The sequence below is a fragment of the Heterodontus francisci genome, chromosome 34 (genome assembly GCF_036365525.1).
Source record: "Heterodontus francisci isolate sHetFra1 chromosome 34, sHetFra1.hap1, whole genome shotgun sequence".
Lineage (NCBI taxonomy): Eukaryota > Metazoa > Chordata > Chondrichthyes > Heterodontiformes > Heterodontidae > Heterodontus > Heterodontus francisci.
Genome location: NC_090404.1, coordinates 33,618,628 through 33,644,040, shown reverse-complemented (window position 1 = coordinate 33,644,040; position 25,413 = coordinate 33,618,628). Strand labels below are relative to the sequence as shown.

Sequence of the window (25,413 nt, the reverse complement as noted above, 5' to 3'; positions counted from 1 at the left end):
TGAGTGTAGAACTGAACCCAGACAGAATCAGCACCTTCAGGGGAGGAGAGAGAGGGGAACCAATTAGTGCAGAACTGAACCCAGCCAGAGTCAGCACCTTCAGGAGAGGAGAGAGAGAGGAACCAGTGAGTGTAGAACTGAACCCAGTCAGAGTCAGCACCTTCAGGGGCGGAGAGAGAGGGGAAACAGTGAGTATCGAACTGAACCCAGACAGAATCAGCACCATCAGGCCAGGAGAGAGAGGGGAACTAGTGAGTGTAGAACTGAACCCAGCCAGAGTCAGCACCTTCAGTTGAGGAGAGAGACGGTAACCAGTGAGTACAGAACTGAATCCAGTCAGAGTCAGCACCTTCTGGAGAGGAGAGCAAGGGGAACCAGTGAGTCTCGAACTGAACCCAGACAAAAACAGCACCTTTCGGCCAGGCGAGAGAGGGGAACCAGTGAGTATAGAACTGAACCCAGACAGAATCAGCACCTTCAGGCCAGGAAAGAGAGGGGAACTAGTGAGTGTGGAACTGAACGCAGAAAGAATCAGCACTTTCAAGGGAGGAGAGAGAGGGGAACCAGTGAGTGTAGAACTGAACCCAGTCGGAGTCAGCACCTTCAGGGGAGGAGAGAGAGAGGAACCAGTGAGTATAGAACTGAACCCAGTCGGAGTCAGCACCTTCAGGGGAGGAGAAAGAGAGGAACCAGTGACTGTAGAACTGAACCCAGACAGAATCAGCACTTTCAGGCCAGAAGAGAGAGGGGAACCAGTGAGTATCGAACTGAACCCAGACAGAATCAGCACCTTCAGGCCAGGAGAGAGAGGGGAACCAGTGTGTGTCGAGCTGAACCCAGTCAGAGTCAACACCTTCAGGGGAGGAGAGAGAGAGGAACCAGTGAGTGCAGAACTGAACCCAGTCAGAGTCAGCACCTTCAGGGGAGGAGAGAGAGGGGAACCAGTGAGTACCGAACTGAACCCAGACAGAATCAGCACCTTCAGGCCAGGAGAGAGAGGGGAACCAGTGAGTGTGCAACTGAACCCAGTCAGAGGCAGCACCTTCAGGGGAGGAGAGAGAGGGGAACCGGTGAGTATAGAACTGAACCCAGACAGAATCAGCACCTTCAGGCCAGGAAAGAGATGGGAACTAGTGAGTGTAGAACTGAACGCAGAAAGAATCAGCACTTTCAAGGGAGGAGAGAGAGGGGAACCAGTGAGTGTGGAACTGAACCCAGTCAGAGTCAGCACCTTCAGGGGAGGAGAGAGAGGGGAACCAGTGAGTATCGAACTGAACCCAGACAGAATCAGCACCTTCAGGCCAGGAGAGAGAGGGGAACTCGTGAATGTAGAACTGAACCCAGACAGAATCAGCACCTTCAGGCCAGGAGAGAGAGGGGAACCAGTGAGTGTACAACTGAACCCAGTCAGAGGCAGCACCTTCAGGAGAGGAGAGAGGGGGGAACCAATGAGTGTCGAACTGAACCCAGTCAGGTCAGCACCTTCAGGCCAGGAGAGAGGGGGGAACCAGTGAGTGTACAACTGAACCCAGTCAGAGTCAGCACCTTCAGGCCAGGAGAGAGAGGGGAACCAGTGAGTATAGAACTGAACCCAGTCAGAGTCAGCACCTTCAGGGGAGGAGAGAGAGGGGAACCAGTGAGTATAGAACTGAACCCAGTCAGATTTAGTTGTTACGCTCACAGATGGAGCAAGGATGAAAAATGAAGTGAAGTGGAGCAGTTATGAACTATAAAAAAATTGAACTTTCGAGTTAAACTCCAAAACATGGAAACATTGCTGCAGGCAAGGTTGGGTAGGGGTCAGGTGACTCTGCTCTAAAGCCTGGCTTCGGTACAAAATTAAAACCCGACCCAATCCGAACCTCAGACAGGTCCTGTTTGGTCAGGTAACCATGCTTTACTGCAGAGTGCGGAGTCCAGGCTGCACGTTTCCCACCTTGACGTCCTGAATTTTCATTTTAAGATTACTTCCCAGAGCAAGGCAGCACTGTCCACGTCCATAATAAAAACAAGAAATGCTGTAAATACTCAGCAGGTCTGGCAGCAGCTGTGGAGAGAAAAGCAGAGTTAACATTTCAGGTCAGTGACCGTTCTTCAGAACTGACAAATATTAGAAATGTGCAAGGTTATCAGCAAGTACAGTGTGGGTGAGGCAAGAGATAACAAAGGAGAAGGTGTCGATAGAACAAGGTCACAGAATAGCTGACCAGAAGGTCATGGAGCAAAGGCAAACAATATGTTAATGGTGTGTTGGAAGACAATGTATTAGTACAGATAGCGTGTTAACGGACCGAAAATTGAATAGCCGCAAGTACAAGCGTGAAAAAAAAAGTGGGTAAGCAAACTGAACAAACCAAGCTGAAATAAAATAAAATAAACACAAAAAAAAATTTTTAAAGAAAAAAGAAAAAGTAGCTAAAAATAAAAGTAAAATGGTGGGCCCGTCATGCTCTGAAATTATTGAACTCAATGTTCAGTCCGGCAGGCTGTCGTGTGCCTAATCGATAAATGAGATGCTGTTCCTTGAGCTTGCGTTGATGTTCACTGGAACACTGCATCAAGCCCAGGATAGAGATGTGAGCATGAGAGCAGGGGGGAGCAAGCAATCAACCGGAAGCTCAGGGTCCTGCTTTCGGACTGAGCAGAGGTGTTCTGCAAAGCAGTCATCCGGTCTGCGTTTGGTCTCCCCAATGTAGAGGAGACGACATTGCGAGCAGTGAATCCAGTATACTACATTGAAAGAAGTACAAGTAAATCGCTGCTTGACATGAAAGGAGTGTTTGGGGCCTAGGATAGTGAGGAGAGAGGAGGTAAATCAGCAGGTATTACATCTCCTGTGATTGCAGGGGAAGGTGCCGTGGGAAGGGGACGAGGTAGTGGGGGTAATGGAGGAGTGGAGCAGGGTGGCGTGGAGGGAATGATCCCTTCGGAATGCTAACAGTGGAAGGGAGGGGAAGATGCGTTTGATAGTGGCATCACGTTTCACTAAAGGTGTTGCTATGGGTCCCCGCATGGGTCCTAGTTATGCCTGTCTTTTTGTGGGATATGTCGAACGTTCCTTGTTCCAGTCCGACTCAGGCCCCCTCCCCCAACTCTTTTTCCGGTACATTGATGACTGCATCTGTGCCATTTCCTGCTCCCATCCCAAAATGGAAAACATTATCAACTTTGCTTCTAATTTCCACCCTTCTCTCACCTTTACATGGTCCATCTCCGACACTTCCCTTCCCTGACACTCTGTCTCCATCTCTGAGGACAGGCTGTCTACTAATATCCATTATAAGCCCACTGACTCTCACAGCTACCTCGACTACGCTTCTTCACACCCTGCCTCCTGTAAGGACTCCATTCAATTCTCCCAGTTTCTCCTACTCCGATGCATCTGCTCTGATGATGCTGCCTTCCATGACAGCACATCTGATATGTCTTCCTTTTTCCTCAACTGAAGATTCCACCACCCCCCCCCAATGTGGTTGACAGGGCCCTCAACCGTGTCCAGCCCATTTCCTGCACCTCTACCTTCACCCCTTCCCCTCCTTCCCAGAACCGCGACAGGGTTCCCCTTGTCCTCACTTTCCACCCCATCAGTCTTCATATCCAAAGGATCATCCTCCGCCATTTTCACCACCTCCAGCATGATGCCACTACCAATCGCATCTTCCCCTCCCTTCCCGTCAGTATTCCGAAGGGACCGTTCCCTCTGCAACACCCTCGTCCACTCCTCCCTTACCCCCACCTACTCATCCCCTTCCCACGGCACTTTCCCCTGCAATCGCAGGAGGTGTAATACCTGCCCATTTACTGCCTCTCTCCTCACTATCCCAGGCCCCAAACACTCCTTTCAGGTGAAGCAGCGATTTACTTGTGCTTCTTTCAATTTAATATACTGTATTCACTGTGGTCCCCTCTACACTAGGGAGACCAAACGCATACTGGGTGACTGCTTTGCAGAACACCTCTGCTCAGTCCGAAAGCATGACCCCTAGCTTCCGGTTGATTGTCATTTCAACACTCCCCCCTGCTCTCATGCTCACATCTCTGTCCTGGGATTGCTGCAATGTTCCAGTGAACATCAATGCAAGCTCGAGGAACAGCATCTCATTTACCAATTAGGCACACTACAGCCTGCCGGACTGAACATTGAGTTCAATAATTTCAGGGTCCGTGAAGCTGACGGCAGATAAGAACAACATTAACCAGAGTGGAAGGAAATCGGACTCATCCTGGTGTGAGTCAGCTGCTGACTTAAAGCCCCACTGATCTTGTATTTGTCTGATATCACCACCTCCTCACTGTATTGGAAAAAGGCTGACTTGAGATCAGCAGAAATGTTGATTTATCCAGAAATGTGTAAAATTGCTACAATATCAATCTCAATTTAATTTTGAACATTTGAATTAAATGATTGGAACTAATTTCCTACAGGTTTCGCTGTGGGTTTATAATGTTGGCTCCTTCACAGAGTCTCATCGACTTCAAGGCTCCTGTTAAATACATTTCCTGAGTAGATTAACGTTTAAGACCAGGTTTGCAGGTGTGATCCTCTATTCACACAATGAAGGTGAGAGAGATGCTGTGGGAAACACGCTAAGTTCAGTCGCTGAAAGTGATGAACAGATTAGGTTTTGCCAGGGTTTGAAAGTTGCAGCTATGTGGAAAGATTGGATTGGATATGGTTGTTTTCCTTAGAAAAGAGGAAGCTAAGGGGTGACTTCATTAACGTGTACAAAATTATGAGGGGCCTCGAAAGTGTAGACGGGAAAGATCTATTTCCCCCTAGTGGAGAGGTTAATTATGAGAGACACAGATTTAAGGTGAATGGCAGAAGGATTAGAAGGGACATAAGGAAAAGCTTTTTCACCCAGAGGGTGGTGGGTGTCTGGAATACACTACCAGGAGCGGTGGTGGAGGCAGAAACCCTCAATTCTTTTAAAAGGTACCTGGACATGCACCTGAAGTGCTGCAACCTGTAAGGCTACGGACCAGGTCATGGAAGGTGGGATTATATTGGGTGGTTAGTTGTTTTGGCTGGTGCAGACATGAAATGACCTCCTTCTGTGCCGTAATTTTTCTATGGTTCTATTTAGTGATCCTGGGCATGTTACCAATACCTTCCCTTGGATACCAAAGCTAGAAGAGGCTCTCTGGAAGGGATGGGGAGCTGGGACTTGTCTATGAGAGAAACTGAAGATATAAGAACTGAACTAATCTAGAGTGAGAAAGGAGAAAATACACAAAAATGAAACAGTTGGTAACAGGACATCAATCAGTCTCTTCTCCACCACCAGCACACGGTAGCAACAGTGTGAACCTTCTACAAGGTGCACTGTAGCAACTTGCCAAGTTCCTTCGACAGCACCTTCCAAACCTGCAACCTCTGCTACCTGGAATGATAAGGGTAGCAGGCGCATGCGAACACCACCAACTGCAAGTCCCCTTTCAAGCCACTCAACACCCTGACTTAAAACCATATCACTGTTCCGTCACTGTCACTGTGTCAAAATCCTGGAAATCCCTTCCAAACAGCACTGTGGGTATCCTGCAATAGATAAACAAGGTGGCTCAGCACCACCATCTCAAAGGCAATTAAGGATGGACAATAAATGCGAGTGATGTCCACATTATTAATAGGTCTGGAAATCTAGTGTCAGCAACTTTAATACTAATATAAGTTGTTCAGATTCTCTGTCCTTTACTGTATCTTATATTGATCCATCAATCAGAGTAAACATGCAAGTCCCCCGTGTCCACAGTCACTTACACAAGGTCAGCCCACTGGATGGAACCTCATGCACCCTGAGTTTGTTCTCCAGTGTCTCCAGTCCAGATTGCCCCCTTACATCAGTATCCCCTCACTTTTATACCCTGTAGTGATCCAGCTATGGCACCTGACTCTTCTTTGTCTTCTCTGCTGGGTTTTGTCAGGAAGTGAGGAAAGGACAGCTGGAATTTCTCTAATCTGTGATCTACAAGGACACATTCCCTGGTTTACAGCAGTTACTTTTCTTCAGTAATTTCCTCATTAATGTTAATTCTGTTATTTCTTACAGTTTCACAATTATAGATATAAGCATCACATATTATAATCTAATTATTCTATTCCTCACTCTGGTTTAAGCTTATATTGTGTTCAATAACAGACAAACCCTGCCCTTTCTCCTAATCTGATTAGAGTTTCCAATGAGCTGATTCTGTGGAATGGAATGTCTTGTTAGTGTTGCCGTGGTGACCTGTCTGCAGTGAAGTGTCTGTTTGAGTTTCTAACTCAGATTAAATTTCTCCCATTCCAGAATACACATAATATCAGACATTTAGCCATGTTAGGTTAATATCTCTAAATCCTACAAGGGATTCAGAGACACAAACCTTTAAAAATGGGAGGACAGGTTAATAACGTAGTTAAAAAGCACACAGGATCCTAGTTTTATAATTCGGGGTATAGAGTACAAAAGGAAAGCGGTCACGTAAACCTGTACAAATCATTGGTTAGGCTGCAGTTAGAATATTGGTTAAAGTTTTGGGCTCTTACACCAGGAAAGATGTCAGGGCCATGGAGAGGGTGCAGAAGAGATTCACTGAGATATCACCAGGGAAGAGAGGCTTCAGTTATCAGGAGGGATGACAGAAACTAGTGTTCTTTTCAATAGAACAAAGGGTCATTGGACATCTGAGGGATGGCTTCAAAATTTTATCTGGTAAATGAGGAAAAATACAGCCAGGGCAGGTAGAGCATGGGTAAGATACAGAGTAAAGCTGCCTCTACACTGCCCCATCAACACTCCCAAGGCAGCTACAGAACAGGTTAGATACAGAGTAAAGCTGCCTTTACACTGTCCCATCAAACACTCCCAGAGCAGGCACAGCACTGGGGTTGGCTGCTGCCTGATTGGGACACCTGAGTGCATCAATGAGGTGCAGTTGACAGTGTTGCAGTGAGTTGCTGGAGTTGCTGCTGGAGAAGGAGAGCTGCAACATTTTTGGACATTTGCTGCAGAGGAGGAAAAGACTGGAAAAATAAGGCTGTATTTGGAGGTGGGTGGTCGAGCACCAGACTTTTGTTTGATTTGGACTGTTGCAGGAGGTGGTATAGGCCAGAACAAGAAGGGGTGGAGACTGTACAATTCTGCAGGGAGCTGTGCAATTGCATTGAATACACAATGAAGCTCCCTCCCCACCCCAATTGCCCAGCCTGGGTCAGCTGACAATGCCTGGCTAAAGAGACAGAAGGAGAAAGCTAGTGCCTGGGCAGCTTTTGGCTGACCCAGGTGAAGATGCCTCCCGTAACCAGGAGAACCAGAAGACCGGAAGACCAATAGTGTTAGTCAGGACTGTTCAGAGTGCTCTGTGTACCACCCTCAAAGCAAAAATCATCACTTACAGCCTGTCTTTTCCCTTTCTGTGTACCCTCAGCCTCTCCCATAACCTACTATTTGTTTCTACGTTATTTTTTGCAAACTTTTGTTTGGTTGTTTTTGCAAGCCTACAACTTGGGGTGGGTTTAGCTCCTGAACCCATGGTGAGCCCATCATAACCAGTGGAGGGGTCCTGTCATACCTATACAGCCGTAGCCTCTGCAGTCTTCCATATAGTCCCGTCACCTTTTAAATTAATAACGTCTAGCCACGGGGTAGAGCTATCCCCACCCAATATGTCTATAGAGGCTTGTGTAAAGGCAATGGCTGAGATTGTCAGCCCCGAAGATGTACAGGAAAGCTGTGTTTTTTTCTGAACACCAAGGGGACAGTGTCCCTGGCTCTGAGCAGGGGGCCCACCATGGGCGGGACTCTCCTGCCAGTGGACCCCCTGGGGGCCACTGCACAGTGAGTAATACTATCCATCGTCCCACCCTTTATTCCCAGTGAGCTCCTCCTCCCCCACCTGCACCATCTGGGGGAGGTGAGGTCGGGAATCACCAAGTGTCCTGCTCGGTCTTCGGGAAATCAGCCTCCAACATGTGTACTCCTTCTGCCGCCAACTATTTATGCAGCTGGCGTGGGAGGAGGTGTCAGAGGGCCACTTTAATGTGGAGTTCCGGGGGTGGCCTACTGTGTCTGCTGGACCTCGGAAGGGGCGTTGTGCCATGCCTGCAAGGCGGGGTGGGGATAATTCGTAAAAACAGCCCAAACCTCCCGGCCGCCAATTCTATCTCGGCGACCAAGGGTGGTGCCGCTGTACCTCCCCCAATTCCCCCGGACACCAGCAACAACCACCGCTCAGGTGATTCCGGAGGTCGTGATTTTCAGGGTCCAAGGGGTGGCATCATGACGGATGTGGGACCAGATAGCGCAGACAGGATATCCACCCCACAGTGTGTGGTGAGTGCGTCGGTTACTGGCGTTGATGACCCAGAGGAGGATGCAGACTTGGTGTGGGGCACAGAGGATGACCTTCAATCCATCGCCAGTGAAGCAGTGGACTCCCTCGTGCCTCCCACCAAGTCTCCTCTCATCCCCACCGCAAAACTCTGGGACTTCCTCATGGCATGCAGGGGTTGCCGCAATAAAGTTCAGCTGGCCCTTGGCCGATCGTCGATTTGGCACTGATCATCCAGGCCATCTGTGCCACCATCAAGAAGGTGGGGAAAGGAACGGGGCGTGAAACTGGTTGAGAGGCACCAGTTTAAAGCGTTCCTCAATGGGTTGCTGGGGGAGTGGAAGGCGAGGTGCGCTTCTGCCCCCTCCTCACAGTGAGGTGTTGGTGATGGGTTTCTAAGTACTTTTGACATGAAGATAACCATAGCCAACTGCAACATCAATGACAGCCGGGGGTCTGTCCGCAGATTTCACAATTTCTCGGTCCTCAGGGAAGTGAGATATGTGGTGAGATTTCTGCAGGAAACCCACACCGTTCAGGAAGACAAAGCAACCTCGCTCCTGGAGTGGCAGGGTGGGGTCTACTTGGGTCAACTCACCCCTATTTCTCGTGGGACGGTTATCTTGTTGGCCCCGACTTTTCAGCTAGAGATCTTGGGGGTCAAGGAGCTTGTGCCAGGCCACTTGCTCCACCTCGCTGTTCAAATGGGTAGCATGCTGCGACACTTTGTGAATGTGTATGCGCCCAGGCTCGGCGTGTTGCAAGTGTGCTTCTTTAAAGAAGTGTCCAGTCTCGAGCTCTTATCGATAGTGGTGATGCATCATCCTCAGGGGGATTTTAACTGTACCCTCGAGGTGAGAGGTCTCCAGCGTGGCCAAGCATCAGTGGAGAAGTTGGGAGAACTGATCAGCTACCTCAACTTAGCGGACTTTTGGTGGAATTTCCATCCCGACTCCAGCACCTTCACCTGGAGGTCAAACCGACCGCCTCTACATTTCACAGGCATACATCGTCTGCATCTCGACAGCCTCCATGTAGCTGGTGCCGTGCTCAGATGACTACCTGGTGTGGGCGGAGTTCACTCCACTCCGTACACAGGCGGGGTCTGCATACTGGCACTTTAACAACTGGCTGCTGGAGGACAAGCGATTCCAGGACTCGTTCCATTGATTCTGGACCAACTGGAGAAGGAAGCAGGGACGCTTCCCCTCCTTGAGGCTATGCTGGGACATGGGCAAGACTCACATCCGTGTCTTCTGTCAGGAGTATGCAAAGGGGTCACAGGAAGCTGAGATCGGGCACCTAAAGAGGGACGTGCTCAACTTGGGAGTCCTGACTTGGTCAGGCCATCATGGACCCAGCCCTGTGGCAGGCATACAAAGAGAAGGAGGGCGCGCTGAGGGACATGTCGCTCAGAGGGTCCCGATGAACATTTGTGAGGTCACGGATCCAGATCCTGGAAGATTTGGATGCGCCTCACCCTTCTGCTCGCTGGAAACATGGCGGGGGGGGGGCGGGGTCCGCCCTGATTGCATACCCCTCTTCTGCGGTTACGTTCAAGCACGAAGGTCCCTGGAGAAGGAGCATGCAGTGTCCGTCAGTTCGCTTGAGGTCTTCCGTGACCAGTGGGCACCGCAGAGTCTGGAGAGAATTGTCGATGCAGACAACGCCATTTTAATTTTAGTTTTTGTTTTATTTATCTGTTTTTAATAAAGTTACATTGAAACATAGAAAATAGGAGCAGGAATAGGCCATTCGGCCCTTCGAGCCTGCTCCGCCATTCACTATGAACATCGCTGATCATCCAACTCAGTAACCTGTTCCCGCTTTTGCCCCATATCCTTTGATCCCTTTAGAACCAAGAACTATATCTAACTCCTTCTTGAAAACATACAATGTTTTGGCCTCAACTGCTTTCTGTGGCAGCGAATTCCACATGTTCACCACTCTCTGGATGAAGAAATTTCTCCTCATCTCAGTCCTGATTTTAAAACAAAATGTTTATAAAGGGGGCCTGGAAAATAAAGGCCCCCTCAAAAAAAATATATAAAAGAGACCTGAATAAAACACGGGTTAGGTACAGAGCAAAGCTCCCTCTACACTGTCCCATCAAATACTCCCACAGCAGGTACAGCACGGAGCTAGATACAGAGTAAAGCTCCCTCTACACTGTCCCATCAAATACTCCCACAGCAGGTACAGCACGGAGTTAGATCCAGAGTAAAGCTCCCTCTACACTGTCCCATCAAATACTCACACAGCAGGTACAGCACGGAGTTAGATCCAGAGTAAAGCTCCCACTACACTGTCCCATCAAATACTCCCACAGCAGGTACAGCACGGAGTTAGATACAGAGTAAAGCTCCCTCTACACTGTCCCATCAAATACTCCCACAGCAGGTACAGCACGGAGCTAGATACAGAGTAAAGCTCCCTCTCCACTGTCCCATCAAATACTCCCACAGCAGGTACAGCACAGAGTTAGATACAGAGTAAAGCTCCCTCTACACTGTTCCATCAAATACTCCCACAGCAGGTACAGCACGGAGTTAGATACAGAGTAAAGCTCCCTCTACACTGTCCCATCAAATACTCCCACAGCAGGTACAGCACGGAGCTAGATACAGAGTAAAGCTCCCTCTCCACTGTCCCATCAAATACTCCCACAGCAGGTACAGCACGGAGTTAGATACAGAGTAAAGCTCCCTCTACACTGTCCCATCAAATACTCCCACAGCAGGTACAGCATGGAGCTAGATACAGAGTAAAGCTCCCTCTCCACTGTCCCATCAAATACTCCCACAGCAGGTACAGCACGGAGCTAGATACAGAGTAAAGCTCCCTCTCCACTGTCCCATCAAATACTCCCACAGCAGGTACAGCACGGAGCTAGATACAGAGTAAAGCTCCCTCTACACTGTCCCATCAAACACTCCCAGGACTGGTACGGATGTGTTACCGATACCTGCCCTGGATACCAAGGCTGGAAGAGGAACTCTGGGGAGTTCAGACTTATCCATGAGAATAACAAAGATATGAGACCTGAAATAAACGAGAGATCTAGACTAAAGATGAGGTGTTAGTCGTAGCTCAGTGGTTACATTCTCATTTGAGTCCGTGGGTTGTGGGTTCAAATCCACCTCCAGAGACTGGAGCATAAAATCGAGGCCGATCTTCCACTGCAGTACTGAGGGGGTGCTGCACTGTCAGAGAGGTCCCGTCTTTCAGATGACACCTTCAACTGAAGTGTATAAAAGATCCATTGACGTTATCCTGAGGAGCAGGGGAGATCTCCCCAGAGTCTTGGCTAATATTTATCACCTAATTAACATCACTAATACAGATTATCTGGACATTATCACATTGCTGTCTGTGGGAGCTTGCTGTGTGCAAATGATCTGTCACATTTCCTGCATTACAACAGTGGCTGCAGTACAATAGAATTTCATTGGCTGTAAAGTGCTTGGAGACATCCTGATGTCATGAAAGACCCGAAAAAATACAAGACTTTCTTCAAGAAGGAGAAAAAGCCCAGAAATGGAACAGTTGAGAACAGGATTTCATTTACTCTCCTCTTATCCTGGAGGAAACAAATACCCAACACACTGTGTTGGAAACAAAGCTGATTTAGTTGACATTGATCCAGAGAATAAAACCTCAGCCCAGTTAAAGGGTTATTAACAGCAGCAGAAACAAATTTAAACTATCAGAGTGAACATGGTTCAGTTCTGGATGTGATTAACAGCAGCAATAACAGCAGAATCTAACCCCTGCAGTCACTTGTGAACTCGCTGGTGTGTCAGCAGGTTGGATGACTGAGTGAATCCCTTCCCACACACAGAGCAGGTGAACGGCCTCTCCCCAGTATGAACTTGTTCGTGTCTCAGCAGGGTGGACGACTGAGTGAATCCCTCCCCACACACTGAGCAGGTGAATGGCCTCTCCCCAGTGTGAACTCGCTGGTGTATTAGCAGAGTCGACGACTGAGTGAATCCCTTCCCACACACAGAGCAGGTGAACGGCCTCTCCCCAGTATGAACTTGTTCGTGTCTCAGCAGGTTCGATGACTGAGTGAATCCCTTCCCACACACAGAGCAGGTGAACGGCCTCTCTCCAGTGTGAACTTGCTGGTGTCTCACCAGGTTCGATGACTGAGTGAATTTGTCCCCACACACAGAGCAGGTGAACGGCCTCTTCCCAGTATGAACTCGCTGGTGTCTCAGCAGGTTTGATGACTCAGTGAATCCCTCCCCACATATGGAGCAGGTGAACGGTCTCTCCCCAGTGTGAACTCGCTGGTGTCTCAGCAGGGTGGACGACTGAGTGAATCCCTTCCCACAGTCTGAGCAGGTGAACGGCCTCTCCCCAGTGTGAACTCGCTGGTGTCTCAGCAGGTTGCATAACCGATTGAATCCCTCCCCACACACTGAGCAGGTGAATGGCCTCTCCCCAGTGTGAACTCGCTGGTGTATTAGCAGAGTCGACGACTGAGTGAATCCCTTCCCACACATGGAGCAGGTGAACGGCCTCTCCCCAGTGTGAATTCGCTGGTGTGTCAGCAGAGTGGAAGAGCAAGTGAATCCCTTCATGCACACGGAGCAGCTGAACAGCTTCTCTCCAGTGTGAACTCGCTGGTGTTTCAGCAGGTTGGATGACTCCGTGAATTCCTCCCCACACACAGAACAGGTGAACGGCCTCTTCCCAGTGTGAGTGCGTTGGTGTGCGAGCAGGTCATTTTTGCTTTTAAAGTTCTTCTCACATTCAGAACATGTAAAACATCTCTCGATGCAGTGAACCAATTGGTGTTTCAGGAGATGGTTTGAATGAGTGAATCCCTTCCCACACACGGAGCAGGTATACGGCCTGTCCCCAGTGTGTGTGCGTTGATGAATTTCCAGCCAGGATGGGTAATTAAATCCCTTCCCACAGTCCCCACATTTCCATGGTTTCTCCATGGTGCGGGTGTCCTTGTGTCTCTCCAGGTTGGATGATCAGTTCAAGGTTTATCCACACACAGAACACGTGTACAGTTTCTCCCCGCTGTGAATGGTGTGATATTTTTTCAGGCTGTGTAACTGGTTAAAGCTCTTTCCACAGTCAGTCACTGGAACACTCTCACTCGGGTGTGTGTGTGTCTCGGTGCTTTTCCAGTCACACTGATGTTTGAAATCTTTTCCCGCAGACAGAACAGACAAACATTTCTCCTTCCACATTCAAAGGCCGATGATATTCAGGTCCTGATGAACCGAGTCAGATCTTGATGTGAGGATTGGTTTGTGTTTCCCATCTGCAAATCCTCCCGTTCTGATCTCCTGTAAAAGGATTTTACAAAAGTTAACACTGTCAGTCCAGAAACATTTTTTTGTCTCGTTCCCCAGATAGAATGGAATCATAGATTGGTTACAGCTCAGAAGGCCATTCAGCCCCTCGTGTCTCTGCCAGCTCTCTGCAAGAGCATCTCACTTCGTCCCACTCCCTTTTCTCTGTAGCCCCGAAAAAGTCTTCTCTTCCGAGAATTATCCAGTTCTCTTTTGAAGGCCTGAACTGAATCGCTCTCACCACACTCTCAGGCAGTGCATTGCAGATCCTAACCACTCACTGTGTAAAAAGATTTTTCCTCATGTTGCCATTGCTTCTTTTAACAATTACCTCCGATTCTGGATCATGATCTGGAACATGTGGTCCAATCAAACTAAAAGAAGCCAAACATACACTGGGCTCCTGTAGTCATTCATAGGGGACTTTCTGACCCTCGGGGGATCCTGGGTAATTAATCTGCCATTGATAGCTCCAATTGCTGAATGGATGATTCTTTACACGTCATCCCATTGAGATTGGGGCTGGAGAGGCAATGAACAAAATTATTAAATAAATTATACAGAAACCAGAGTGCCCGGTTATTAACAATGGTGTGATATACAATGGGACTTCTGTTCATTACCCACATTTGGACTCAGGAATTAGAGGAGGTTTTCACAATTTGCAGAAGACACCAAATTGGATGATGGAACTAATAATGTGGAGGAGTGCACTGAAATCCAGGAAGACATAAAGAGGCTGGCAGACCGGACAAATAAATGGGAAATGAAATTCAACATAGTGAAATGTGAGCTGGTTCATTTTGGGAGGAGGAATAAGGAGGCCAGTTATTGGTTAGAATGTAAGGAATTAAATGGAGCAGAGGAGCAAAGAGATCTGGGAACAGAGTCACATAAATCACTAAAAGGAGCAACACAAGTCGATAAGAGAGCAAAGAAAGAGCTGATGTTCTTTTCTAGAGGAATACAATGTAACAGCAGGGAGGGAATGTTAAATTTATAGAGAACCTCACTTAGAAGGACTGTGAGCAGTTCTGGTCTCCAGATTAAAAAAGGATATTGAAGACTGAAGAAAGTGCAGAATAGATTTACAAAGATGTCACCAGAGAGGATGTTACTATCAAGCAAGATTGAGCAGGCTGGGGATCCTTTCTCTGGAAAAGAGAAGACTAGGAGGAGATCTGATAGAGGTCTTTAAAATTATCAGTCAGTCAGAACAAGGGGGCAGCAATATAAGACAGACATTAACAGGTCAAATAGAGAACTTAGGAGGAATTTCTCTACTCAGAGAGTGGTGAGAATGTGGAACTCACTGCCATGTGGAGTGGGTTGAAGCTGATAACAATGATGTGTTTAAGGGGAGGCTCAATACATTTATGAGGAAGAAAGGAATAGAGGGATATGGGGACAGGGTGGGACGAGGTAATCAGATTGGGAGGAGGCTCATGTGGATTATAAGCATCAGCACAGACTAGAGGGGCTGAACGGCCTGTTTCTGGGCTGTAATTCTGTGTATGTACAGCCTGGGTGAATAAATGCTCTGGTTTACAGGGCCCAGGAGTGGATTAATGCTCGGGTTTACAGGGACCAGGGGGGGGAATTAATGCTCAGGTTTACAGGGCCCGGGGATGGATTAATGCTCGGGTTTACAGGGCCCAGGGGTGGATTAATGCTCAGGTTTACAGGGCTCGGGGGTGGATTAATGCTCAGGTTTACAGGGCCCGGGAGTGGATTAATGCTCAGGTTTACAGGGCCCGGGGGTGGATTAATGCTCAGGTTTACAGGGCCCGGGGTTGGATTAATGCTCGGGTTCACAGGGCCCAGGGGTGGATTAATGCTCGGGTTTACAGGGCCCAGGGGTGGATTAATGCTGGGGTTTACAGGGCCCAGGGGTGGATTAATGCTCGGGTTTACAGGGCCCAGGGGTGGATTAATGCTGGGGTTTACAGGGCCCAGGGGTGGATTAATGCTCGGGTTTACAGGACACAGTTGTGGATTAATTCTCGGGTTTACAGGGCCCAGGGGCGGATTAATGCTCGGGTTTACAGGACACAGTTGTGGATTAATGCTCGGGTTTACATGGCCCAGGGGTGGCTTAATGCTCGCGTTGCAGGGCCCAGGGGTGGATTAATGCTCGGGTTTACAGGGCCCAGGGGTGGATTAATGCTCGGGTTTACAGGGCCCAGGGATGGATTAATGCTCGGGTTTACAGGGCCCAGGGATGGATTAATGCTCGGGTTTACAGGGCCCAGGGATGGATTAATGCTCGGGTTTACAGGGCCCAGGGATGGATTAATGCTCGGGTTTACAGGGCCCAGGGATGGATTAATGCTCGGGTTTACAGGGCCCAGGGGTGGATTAATGCTCGGGTTTACAGGGCCCAGGGGTGGATTAATGCTCGGGTTTACAGGGCCCAGGGGTGGATTAATGCTCGGGTTTGCAGGGCCCAGGGGTGGATTAATGCTCGGGTTTACAGGGCCCAGGGGTGGATTAATGCTCGGGTTTACAGGGCCCAGGGGTGGATTAATGCTCGGGTTTACAGGGCCCAGGGGTGGATTAATGCTCGGGTTTACAGGGCCCAGGGGTGGATTAATGCTCGGGTTTACAGGGCCCAGGGGTGGATTAATGCTCGGGTTTACAGGGCCCAGGGGTGGATTAATGCTCGGGTTTACAGGGCCCAGGGGTGGATTAATGCTCGGGTTTACAGGGCCCAGGGGTGGATTAATGCTCGGGTTTACAGGGCCCAGGGGTGGATTAATGCTCGGGTTTACAGGGCCCAGGGGTGGATCAATGCTCTGGTTTACAGGACCCAGGGGTGGATCAATGCTCTGGTTTACTGGGCCCAGGGGTGGATTAATGCTCTGGTTTACAGGGCCCAGGGGTGGATTAATGCTCGGGTTTGCAGGGCCCAGGGGTGGATTAATGCTCGGGTTTACAGGGCTCAGGAGTGGATTAATGCTCGGGTTTACAGGGCCCAGGGGTGGATTAATGCTCGGGTTTACAGGGCCCAGGGGTGGATTAATGCTCGGGTTTACAGGGCCCAGGGATGGATTAATGCTCGGGTTTACAGGGCCCAGGGGTGGATTAATGCTCGGGTTTACAGGGCCCAGGGGTGGATTAATGCTCGGGTTTACAGGGCCCAGGGGTGGATTAATGCTCGGGTTTACAGGGCCCAGGGGTGGATTAATGCTCGGGTTTACAGGGCCCAGGGGTGGATTAATGCTCGGGTTTACAGGGCCCAGGGGTGGATCAATGCTCTGGTTTACAGGGCCCAGGGGTGGATTAATGCTCTGGTTTACAGGACCCAGGGGTGGATTAATGTTCAGGAATGCTCTTAATGTTCTTTGTTTATCTCAGTGCTTTTCCAGTCACACTGATCCCTGAAATCGTCTCCCACAGACAGAACAGGCAAACCTTTTTTTCAACTTTCAAAGGCTGATGATATTCAGGTTCTGACGAATGGAATCAGATCTTTACGTCATGTTTTCCCAACTGCAGATCCTCACCTTCTCATTGCCTGTAAAAGGAATTTACAAAAGGCATCACTGTCAGTCCAGGATAGAAATTCACAACATTCTCTCCTCCCGCTTCCTGGCCCAGGATGGCCACTCATGTGCTCTGCTGTATATTGTCCTGAGGATACTTTTCTTAAAACCCACCTCTCTGATCAAGCTTTTGGTCATCTGCCCTAATATCTCATGTGGCTCAGTGTCAAATGTTGCTTTATAACACTCCTGTGATTTTATTACATTAAAGGTGCGACATAAATACAAGTTATGTTAACTTGGAAATATATCACCATTCCTTCATCATCACTGGGTGAAAATCCTGTAACTCCTTCCCTGACACCATTGTGGGAGCACCTTCACCACACAGACTGCAGTGGTTCAAGAAGAAGGCCCACCATCACCTTCTCAACGGACAACAAGGGATTGATAATATACGCTGTTTTGTAATGACACCCATATCCAAGGAATGAAGTAAAAAAAACTGTATATGTAAAACGGATGAAAAACCTCTACAGAAATACTTATTAAAACAATACTCTTTCACATTGAATGGTTGGTTTCCATTTAGAAAACTCATCTCCACTGGAATCAACCTCCTTTGACTTTTTTTTATTCATTCATGGGATGTGGATGTCAGTGGCCAGGCCAGCATTTATTGCCCATCCTTAATTGCCCTCGAGAAGATAGTGGTGAGCTGCCTTCTTGAACCGCTGCAGTCCATGTGGGGTAGGTACACACACAGTGCTGTTAGGAAAGGAGTTCCAGGATTTTGCCCAGCGACAGTGAAGGAACGGCGATATAGTTCCAAGTCAGGATCGTGTGTGACTTGGAGGGGAACTTGCAGGTGGTGGTTTTCCCATGCATTTGCTGCCCTTGTCCTTCTAGTTCTTAGAGGTTGTGGGTTCGGAAGGTGCTGTCTAAGGAGCCTTGGTGCATTGCTGCAGTGCATCTTGTAAATGGTACACGCTGCTACCACTGTGCGCGGTAATGGAGGGAGTGAATGTTTCTGGATTAGATGCCAATCAAGTCGGCTACTTTGTCCTGGATGGTGTTGAGCTTTTTGAGTGTTGTTGGAGCTGCACCCATCCAAGCAAGTGTAGAGTATTCTGTCACACTCCTGACTTGTGCCTTGTAGATGGTGGACTGGCTTTGGGGAGTCAGGAGGTGAGTTACTCGTTCCAGGTTTCCTCGCCTCTGACCAGTATTTATATGGCTGCTCCAATTCAGTTTCTGGTCAATGATAACCCCCAGGATGTTGACAGTGGGTGATTCAGCGATCATAATGCCATTGAACATCAAGGGGAGATGGCTGAATTCTCTTTTGTTTGAGATGGTCATTGCCTGACACTTGTGTGGTGTGAATGCTACTTGTCACTCAACAGCCCAAGCCTGGATATTGTCCAGGTCTTGCTGCATTTCTACACTGACTGCTTCAGTATCTGAGGAGTCGCGAATGGTGCTGAACATTGTGCAATCATCAGTGAACATCCCCACTTCTGACCTTATGGTGGAAGGAAGGTCACTGATAAAGGAGCTGAAGATGGTTGGGTCTAGGACACTACCCTGAGCAACTCCTGCAGTGATGTCCTGGAGCTCAGATGATTGACCTCCAACAACCATCTTCCTTTGCATTAGGTATGACTCCAACTAGCAGAGAGTTTTCCTCCTGATTCCCATTGACTTCATTTTTTTCTAGGCTCCTTGATGCCATACTTGGTCAAATGTTGCCTTGACATAAAGGGCAGTCACTCTCACCTCAGACAGTCTCACATTGGAAATTTTTGGGCCCGACTGGGCTCAAATGTACCCGGGGTTAAAGCCAGCAGCTTCTCCTGTATCTCAACAGTGATGCAACAATAAAGACCTAGACAGGAGGTCAGGGACCAACCTCCACATCCAAGACCCACCCCAATACAAACTGGCTCTAACTGGTCCGAAATAAAAACAAAGTGCTGAAAATACTCAGCAGGTCTCTCTGTGGAGAGAGAAGCAGAGTTAACGTTTCAGGTCAGTGACCTTTCATCAGAATAGATGCTGCCAGATCTGCTGAGTATTTCCAGCACTTTGTTTTTATTTCAGATTTCCAGCATTCGCAGTATTTTGCTTTCATTTATCTTAATTGGTCTGTCTGTGTTTCTCGACTGAGGAGGTCATGTCTGACTAACTTGATTGAATTTTATGAAGTAACAAGGAGGATTGATGGGGTTAGTGCAGTTCATGTGGTCTATATGGATTTTAGCAAGGCTTTTGACAAGGTCCCACATGGCAGACTGGTTAAAAAAAAAAGTCTGAGAGATCCAGGGAAATGCAGCAAGCTGGAAACAAACTGGGCTCAGTGGCAGTAAGCAAAGGGTAATTGTTGACAGCTGTTTTTGTAACTGGAGGGCTGTTTCCAGTGGCGTTCCTCAGGGCTCAGTACTGGGTCCCCTGCTTTTTGTGGTATATATTATAGGACGTAATTGTAGGGGGAAATGATCAAGAAATTTGCAGACGACACAAGTATTGTCCATGTGGTTGATAGCGAGAAGGGTAGTTGCAGACTGCAGGAAGATATCAATGGACTGGTCAGGTGGGCAGAAAAGTGGCAAATGGAATTTAACCCAGAGAAGTGTGAGGTGATGCACTTGGGAAGGTCAAAGAAGGCAAAGGGATGAACAATTAATGGGAGAATACTGAGAAGAGTAGAGGATGTAAAGGACATGGTTGAGGGAGGGGCAGGACTGGCAGCTCAATATTCCAGGGTATAGAATCTTCAGGCGTGACAGGGGAGGGTGTAAAAGAGGAGGTGGCATTGCACTGTTGATCAAGGAATCAATTACTGCAGTCAGGAGGGATGATATCTTTAGAAGGTTCCTCAAATTAGGCCATATGGGTAGAACTTAAAAACAAAAAAGGGGCAATCAGTTGGCTGGGAGTGTATTACAGGCCTCCAAACAGTCAGGGAGAGATAGAGGAGCAGATATGTCGGCAAATCTCAGAGAGGCGTAAAAATAATAGGGTAATAATAGTAGGGGATTTCAACTTCCCCAATATCAACTGGAATAGTCTTAGTGCTCAAGGCTTAAAGGGGGCGCAATTCTTAAAATGCATCGAGAGCTTTTTGAGCCAGCACGTAGAAAGTCCTACAAGAGAAACATAGAAAACAGGAGCAGGAGAAGGCCATTTGGCCCTTTGAGCCTGCTCCAGCATTCATTATGATCATAGCTGATCATCCAACTCAGTAACCTGTTCTGATTTTCGCCCCATACCCTTTGATCCCTGCAGACCCGAGAACGATATCTAACTCCTTTTTGAAAACATTCAATGTTTTGGCCTCAACTGCTTTCTGTGGTAACGAATTCCACAGGCTGACCATTCTGGTCGAAGAATTTTCTCCTCATCTCAGTCCTGAAAGGTTTACCCCGTATCCTTAGACGACGACCCCTGATTCTGGACTCCCCCATCATCGGGAACATCCTTCCTGCATCTACCAGGGCAGATGGGGCAGTACCGGATCTAATCCTAGGGAATGAAGCTGGACAAGTGGTATAAGTGTCAGTGGGGGAGTATTTCAGGGATAGTGACCATAACTCTAAGATTTAAGGTAGTTATGGAAAAGGACAAAGACGGGCCGGAAATAAAGGTACTGAATTGGGGGAAGACCGATTTCAATATGATAAAACAGGATCTGACCAAAGTGGATTGGGTGCAGCTACCTGTAAGAAAGTCTACATCAGACCAGTAGGATCAAAGAGGAAATAGTGAGTGTTCAGAGCCAACATGTACCCGATAAGGTGAAGGGTAGGACTAACAAGCCCAGGGAACCTGCACAGTTTAGGGCGGCACAGTGGTTAGCACCGCAGCCTCACAGCTCCAGCGATGCAGGTTCGGTTCTGGGTACTGCCTCAGCGGAGTTTCTAAGTTCTCCCTGTGACCGCGTGGGTTTCCGCCGGGTGCTCTGGTTTCCTCCCACAGCCAAAGACTTGCAGGTTGATAGGTAAATTGTCCATTATAAATTGCCCCTAGTGCAGGTAGGTGGTGCGGATGTGGTAGGAAATATGGGATTAATGGTATAATCCCATATACCAGTATAAATGGGTGGTTGTTGGTTGGCATAGACTCGATGGGCCAAAGGGCCTGTTTCAGTGCTGTATCTCTCTATGACTCTATAACCCTGGATGTCAACAGATATAGAGGAGTGGATAAGGGGAAAAAAATAGGAGGTTTACAGCAGATTCGGACTGCTAAAAACAGTGGAGGCACCGGAGGAGTAGAGGAAAGTGGAGGCAGGTACTTCAAAAAGTAATTAGGAGAGCAAAGAGGGGGAATGAAAAAACACTGGCGGGAAAGATAAAGGAAAATCCTAAGCCATTTTATCACTTATATTAAGGGCAAGAGGATAAGCAGGGAAAGGGTCGGGACCAAAGTGGTAATCTGTGTGTGGAGCCTGAGGATATAGGTGAGGTTTTAAATAATTACTTGTCATCTGTGTTCACTATGGAGAAGGACAATGTAGGTGTAGACATCAGGGAGGGGGATTGAACTATACATGAACATAGTAGTATTGAAAGGGAGGAAGTATTAGCTGTTTTAGCGGGCTCAAAAGTGGATAAATCCCCAAGCCCAGATGAGATGTATCCCAGGCTGTTATGTGAGGCAAGGGAGGAGATAGCATGGGCTCTGACACAAATTTTCAGATCCTCTCTGGTCACAGGAGAGGTACCAGAAGACTGGAGGACAGTGAATGTGGTACCATTATTCAAGAAGGGTAGCAGGGATGAACCAGGTAATTACAGGCCGGTGAGTCTAACATCAGTGGTAGGGAAACTATTGGAAAAAATTCTGAGGGACAGGATTACTCTCCACTTGGAGAGGCAGGGATTAATCAGGGATAGTCAGCATGGCTTTGTCAGGGGGAAATCATGTCTAACTAACTTGATCGAATTTTTCAAGGAGGTGACTAGATGTGTAGCTGAGGGTAAAGCAGTTGATGTCGTCTACATGGACTTCAGTAAGGCTTTTGATAAGGTCCCGCATGGGAGATTGGTTAAGAAAGTAAAAGCCCATGGGATCCAGGGTAATTTGGCAAATTGGATCCAAAATTGGCTTCATGGCAGGAGGCAGAGGGTGATGGTTGAGCGTTGTTTTTGCGAGTGGAAGCCTGTGACCAGTGGTGTACCGCAGGGATCGGTGCTGGGACTCTTGCTGTTTGTAGCATATATTAATGATTTAGACGTGAATATAGGAGGCATGATCAGTAAGTTCGCAGATGACATGAAAATTGGTGGTGTTAATAGTGAGGAGGAAAGCCCTAGATTACAGGACGATATAGATGGGCTGGAAAGATGGGCAGAGCAGTGGCAAATGGAATTTAATCCCGAGAAGTGTGAGGTGATGCATTTTAGGAGGACTAACAAGGCAAGGGAATATACAATGGATGGTAGGACCCGAGGAAGTACAGAAGGACCTCGGTGTACTTGTCCATAGATCACTGAAGGCAGCAGCACAGGGAGATAAGGTGGTTAGGAAGGCATATGGGATACTTGCCTTTATTAGCCGAGGCATAGAATATAAGAGCAGGGAGGTTATGATAGAGCTGTATAAAACGCTAGTTAGGCCACAACTGGAGTACTGTGTACAGTTCTGGGCACCACACTATAGAAAGGATGTGGTTGCACTGGAGAGGGTGCAGAGGAGGTTCACCAGGATGTTGCCTAGGCTGGAGCATTTCAGCTATGAAGAGAGATTGAAAAGGCTAGGGTTGTTTTCCTTAGAGCAGAGAAGGCTGAGGGGGAACATGATTGAGGTATACAAAATTATGAGGGGGCATTGATCGGTTAGATAGGAAGAAACTTTTTCCCTTAGCAGAGGGGACAATATCCAGGGGGCATAGATTTAAGGTAAGGGGCAGGAGGTTTAGAGGGGATTTGAGGATTTTTTTTTTACCCAGAGGGTGGTTGGAATCTGGAACACACTGCCTGAAGAGGTGGTAGAGGCAGGAACCATCATAACATTTAAGAAGTATTTAGATGAGCACTTAAAATGCCATAGCATACAAGGTTACGGACCAAGTGCTGGAAAATGGGATTAGAATAGGTCGGTGCTTGATGGCCAGCACAGACACGATGGGCCAAAGGGCCTGTTTCTGTGCTGTATGTGCTATGACCTTGGAGTGAATGTCCACAGATCCCTCAAGGTAGCTGGACAGGTCAATAAGGAGTTTAAGATGGCATATGGAACCCTTTCCTTTATTAGCCGAGGTATAGAACATAAGATAAAAGCAAAATACTGCGGATGCTGGAAATCTGAAATAAAAACAAGAAATGCTGGAATCACTCAGCAGGTCTGGCAGCATCTGTGGAAAGAGAAGCAGAGTTAACGTTTCGGGTCAGTGACCCTTCATCGGAACCGATGTTCCGAAGAAGGGTCACTGACCCGAAACGTTAACTCTGCTTCTCTTTCCACAGATGCTGCCAGACCTGCTGAGTGATTCCAGCATTTTTTGTTTTTATTATAGAACATAAGAGTTATGCTAGAACTATAAAAAACACTAGTTAGACCACAAGTTGTGTGCAGTTCTGGTCACCTCATTACAGAAAGGATATAACTGCACTGGAGCGGATATAGAGGAGAATTACGAGGATGTTGCCAGGACTGAAAAAATGCAGCCATGAGAAAAGATTGGACAGGCTGAGGTTGTTCTCCTTGGAGCAGAGGAGGCTGAGGGGAGATCTGATTGAAATGTACAAAATTTAGAGGGGGCCTGGTTAGAGTGGAGGTGAAAGGTCTATTTACCTTAGCAAAGAGGTCAGTGACTTGGGGGCATAGATTTGAAGTGATTGGTAGAAGGATTAGAGGGGAGATAAGGATTTTTTTTTCACCCAGAGGGTGGTGGGGTCTGGAACTCACTGCATGAAAGAGTGGTAGAGGCAGAAAACCTCATCTCATTTCAAGGTGTCTGGATGTGCATCTGAAGTGCCATAATCTGGAGGACTACAGACCGAATGCTGGAAAATGGGATTCGCCTGGGCAGGTCTTATTTTTCCAGCCAAGCAGCCTCTTTCTGTACCTTAGACATTCGACCATTCTCTGAGCAACTCCTGCAATAAAACGATAGCGAAATACTGCGAATGCAGGAAATCTGAAATAAAAGAAGAAAATGCTGGAAATATTCAGAGCAAAGAGCATCTGCAGAGAGAGAAACAGAGTTAACATTTCAGGTGCATCGAGCCACCAGATTCTGCAGCCTGGAACTCGGAGTGGCAGCAGGAGGAAGAATTAAAGACTGGCTCAGGTCTGCAAATGAAACCTGACCCGAACCTGACTGAACCACACCCGATCCCGAGCCGTCCAGAGTCCTTCCATTTTTTTCCCTCGCTCGACCCAACCCAACCGACCTTCCGTTTTTTACTTTGTGGCTGATCTGCACAAAGCTTAAAAAAACTGTTACAAAACCACCACAAAATTACAACAACATTGGATCCACGAACGTTAGGTTGTGATAGTGCGTGTCCGAGACAGTCTCACCAGACTTGAGCCCGAATGACAGACCCGGAATTGTGACCCAACCCGACATGTCGTCAGGTCCGGTACGGGGAGCCGGCCTTTCGGAAGAATGAGGAAAGACAATATAGTCCAACACTCACAGCAACCTACAATCCACCGACATTACCGGGATAGGGAGACAGAGTTTAGAAACACTCAGCAACAGGACTCCAGTAAAAGATCCCAGGAGGAAAAGGGGGAGCAGTGTGTGTACCTGCCCTGATATCCCCCTCCCCAGGCCTGTCAGTCAAACCCCCCACTCCTCCCAGTCCACAGCTCAGCCGAGCAGCTTCCTGCACCTTGAGCCAGCCCTGCCCAGGTGTGGCCCAGTCCAAGGGGAGTCTTTGTGGAACAAGGGAGTGGGGGAGGGGGGACCTCCTGCCCTGTGCTGTGTCCCAAATGATTCCTCCCTCCCTCCCCCAGGCCCCTTTATAACTGAGCTCAGTTTCCTTTAAAGTTTTCTCCTTTGATGTTACACTTTATTAATCTTTATTTCCTCCAAAAGAGATGGAAATCTGGCGGCCGTTAACCCCGGGCCTGTTACCGGGAGAAACCCCGCTCGGTACAAACGCTGGACTTGAAGCTTCCTATTGGGGGTGTTGAGGCCTACACCGGGTGTTTCTGAAGCCTCCCCACCGACTCCATTCCTCCCGCCGCCACTGACTGAACTACACTCACCTGAAACACTGCGGCACAAAGCGCCTGCGCACTGGATACCTGAAGCTCTCACCAGCGACCTCTGACCTGAC

The 25,413-nt window shown here is 48.2% G+C and overlaps 1 pseudogene; it reads right to left on the bottom strand.

Moving 5' to 3' along the window:
* The window catches only part of LOC137349330 (zinc finger protein 585A-like), a 287,418-nt pseudogene extending 262,005 nt beyond the window's left edge, over positions 1-25,413 (bottom strand).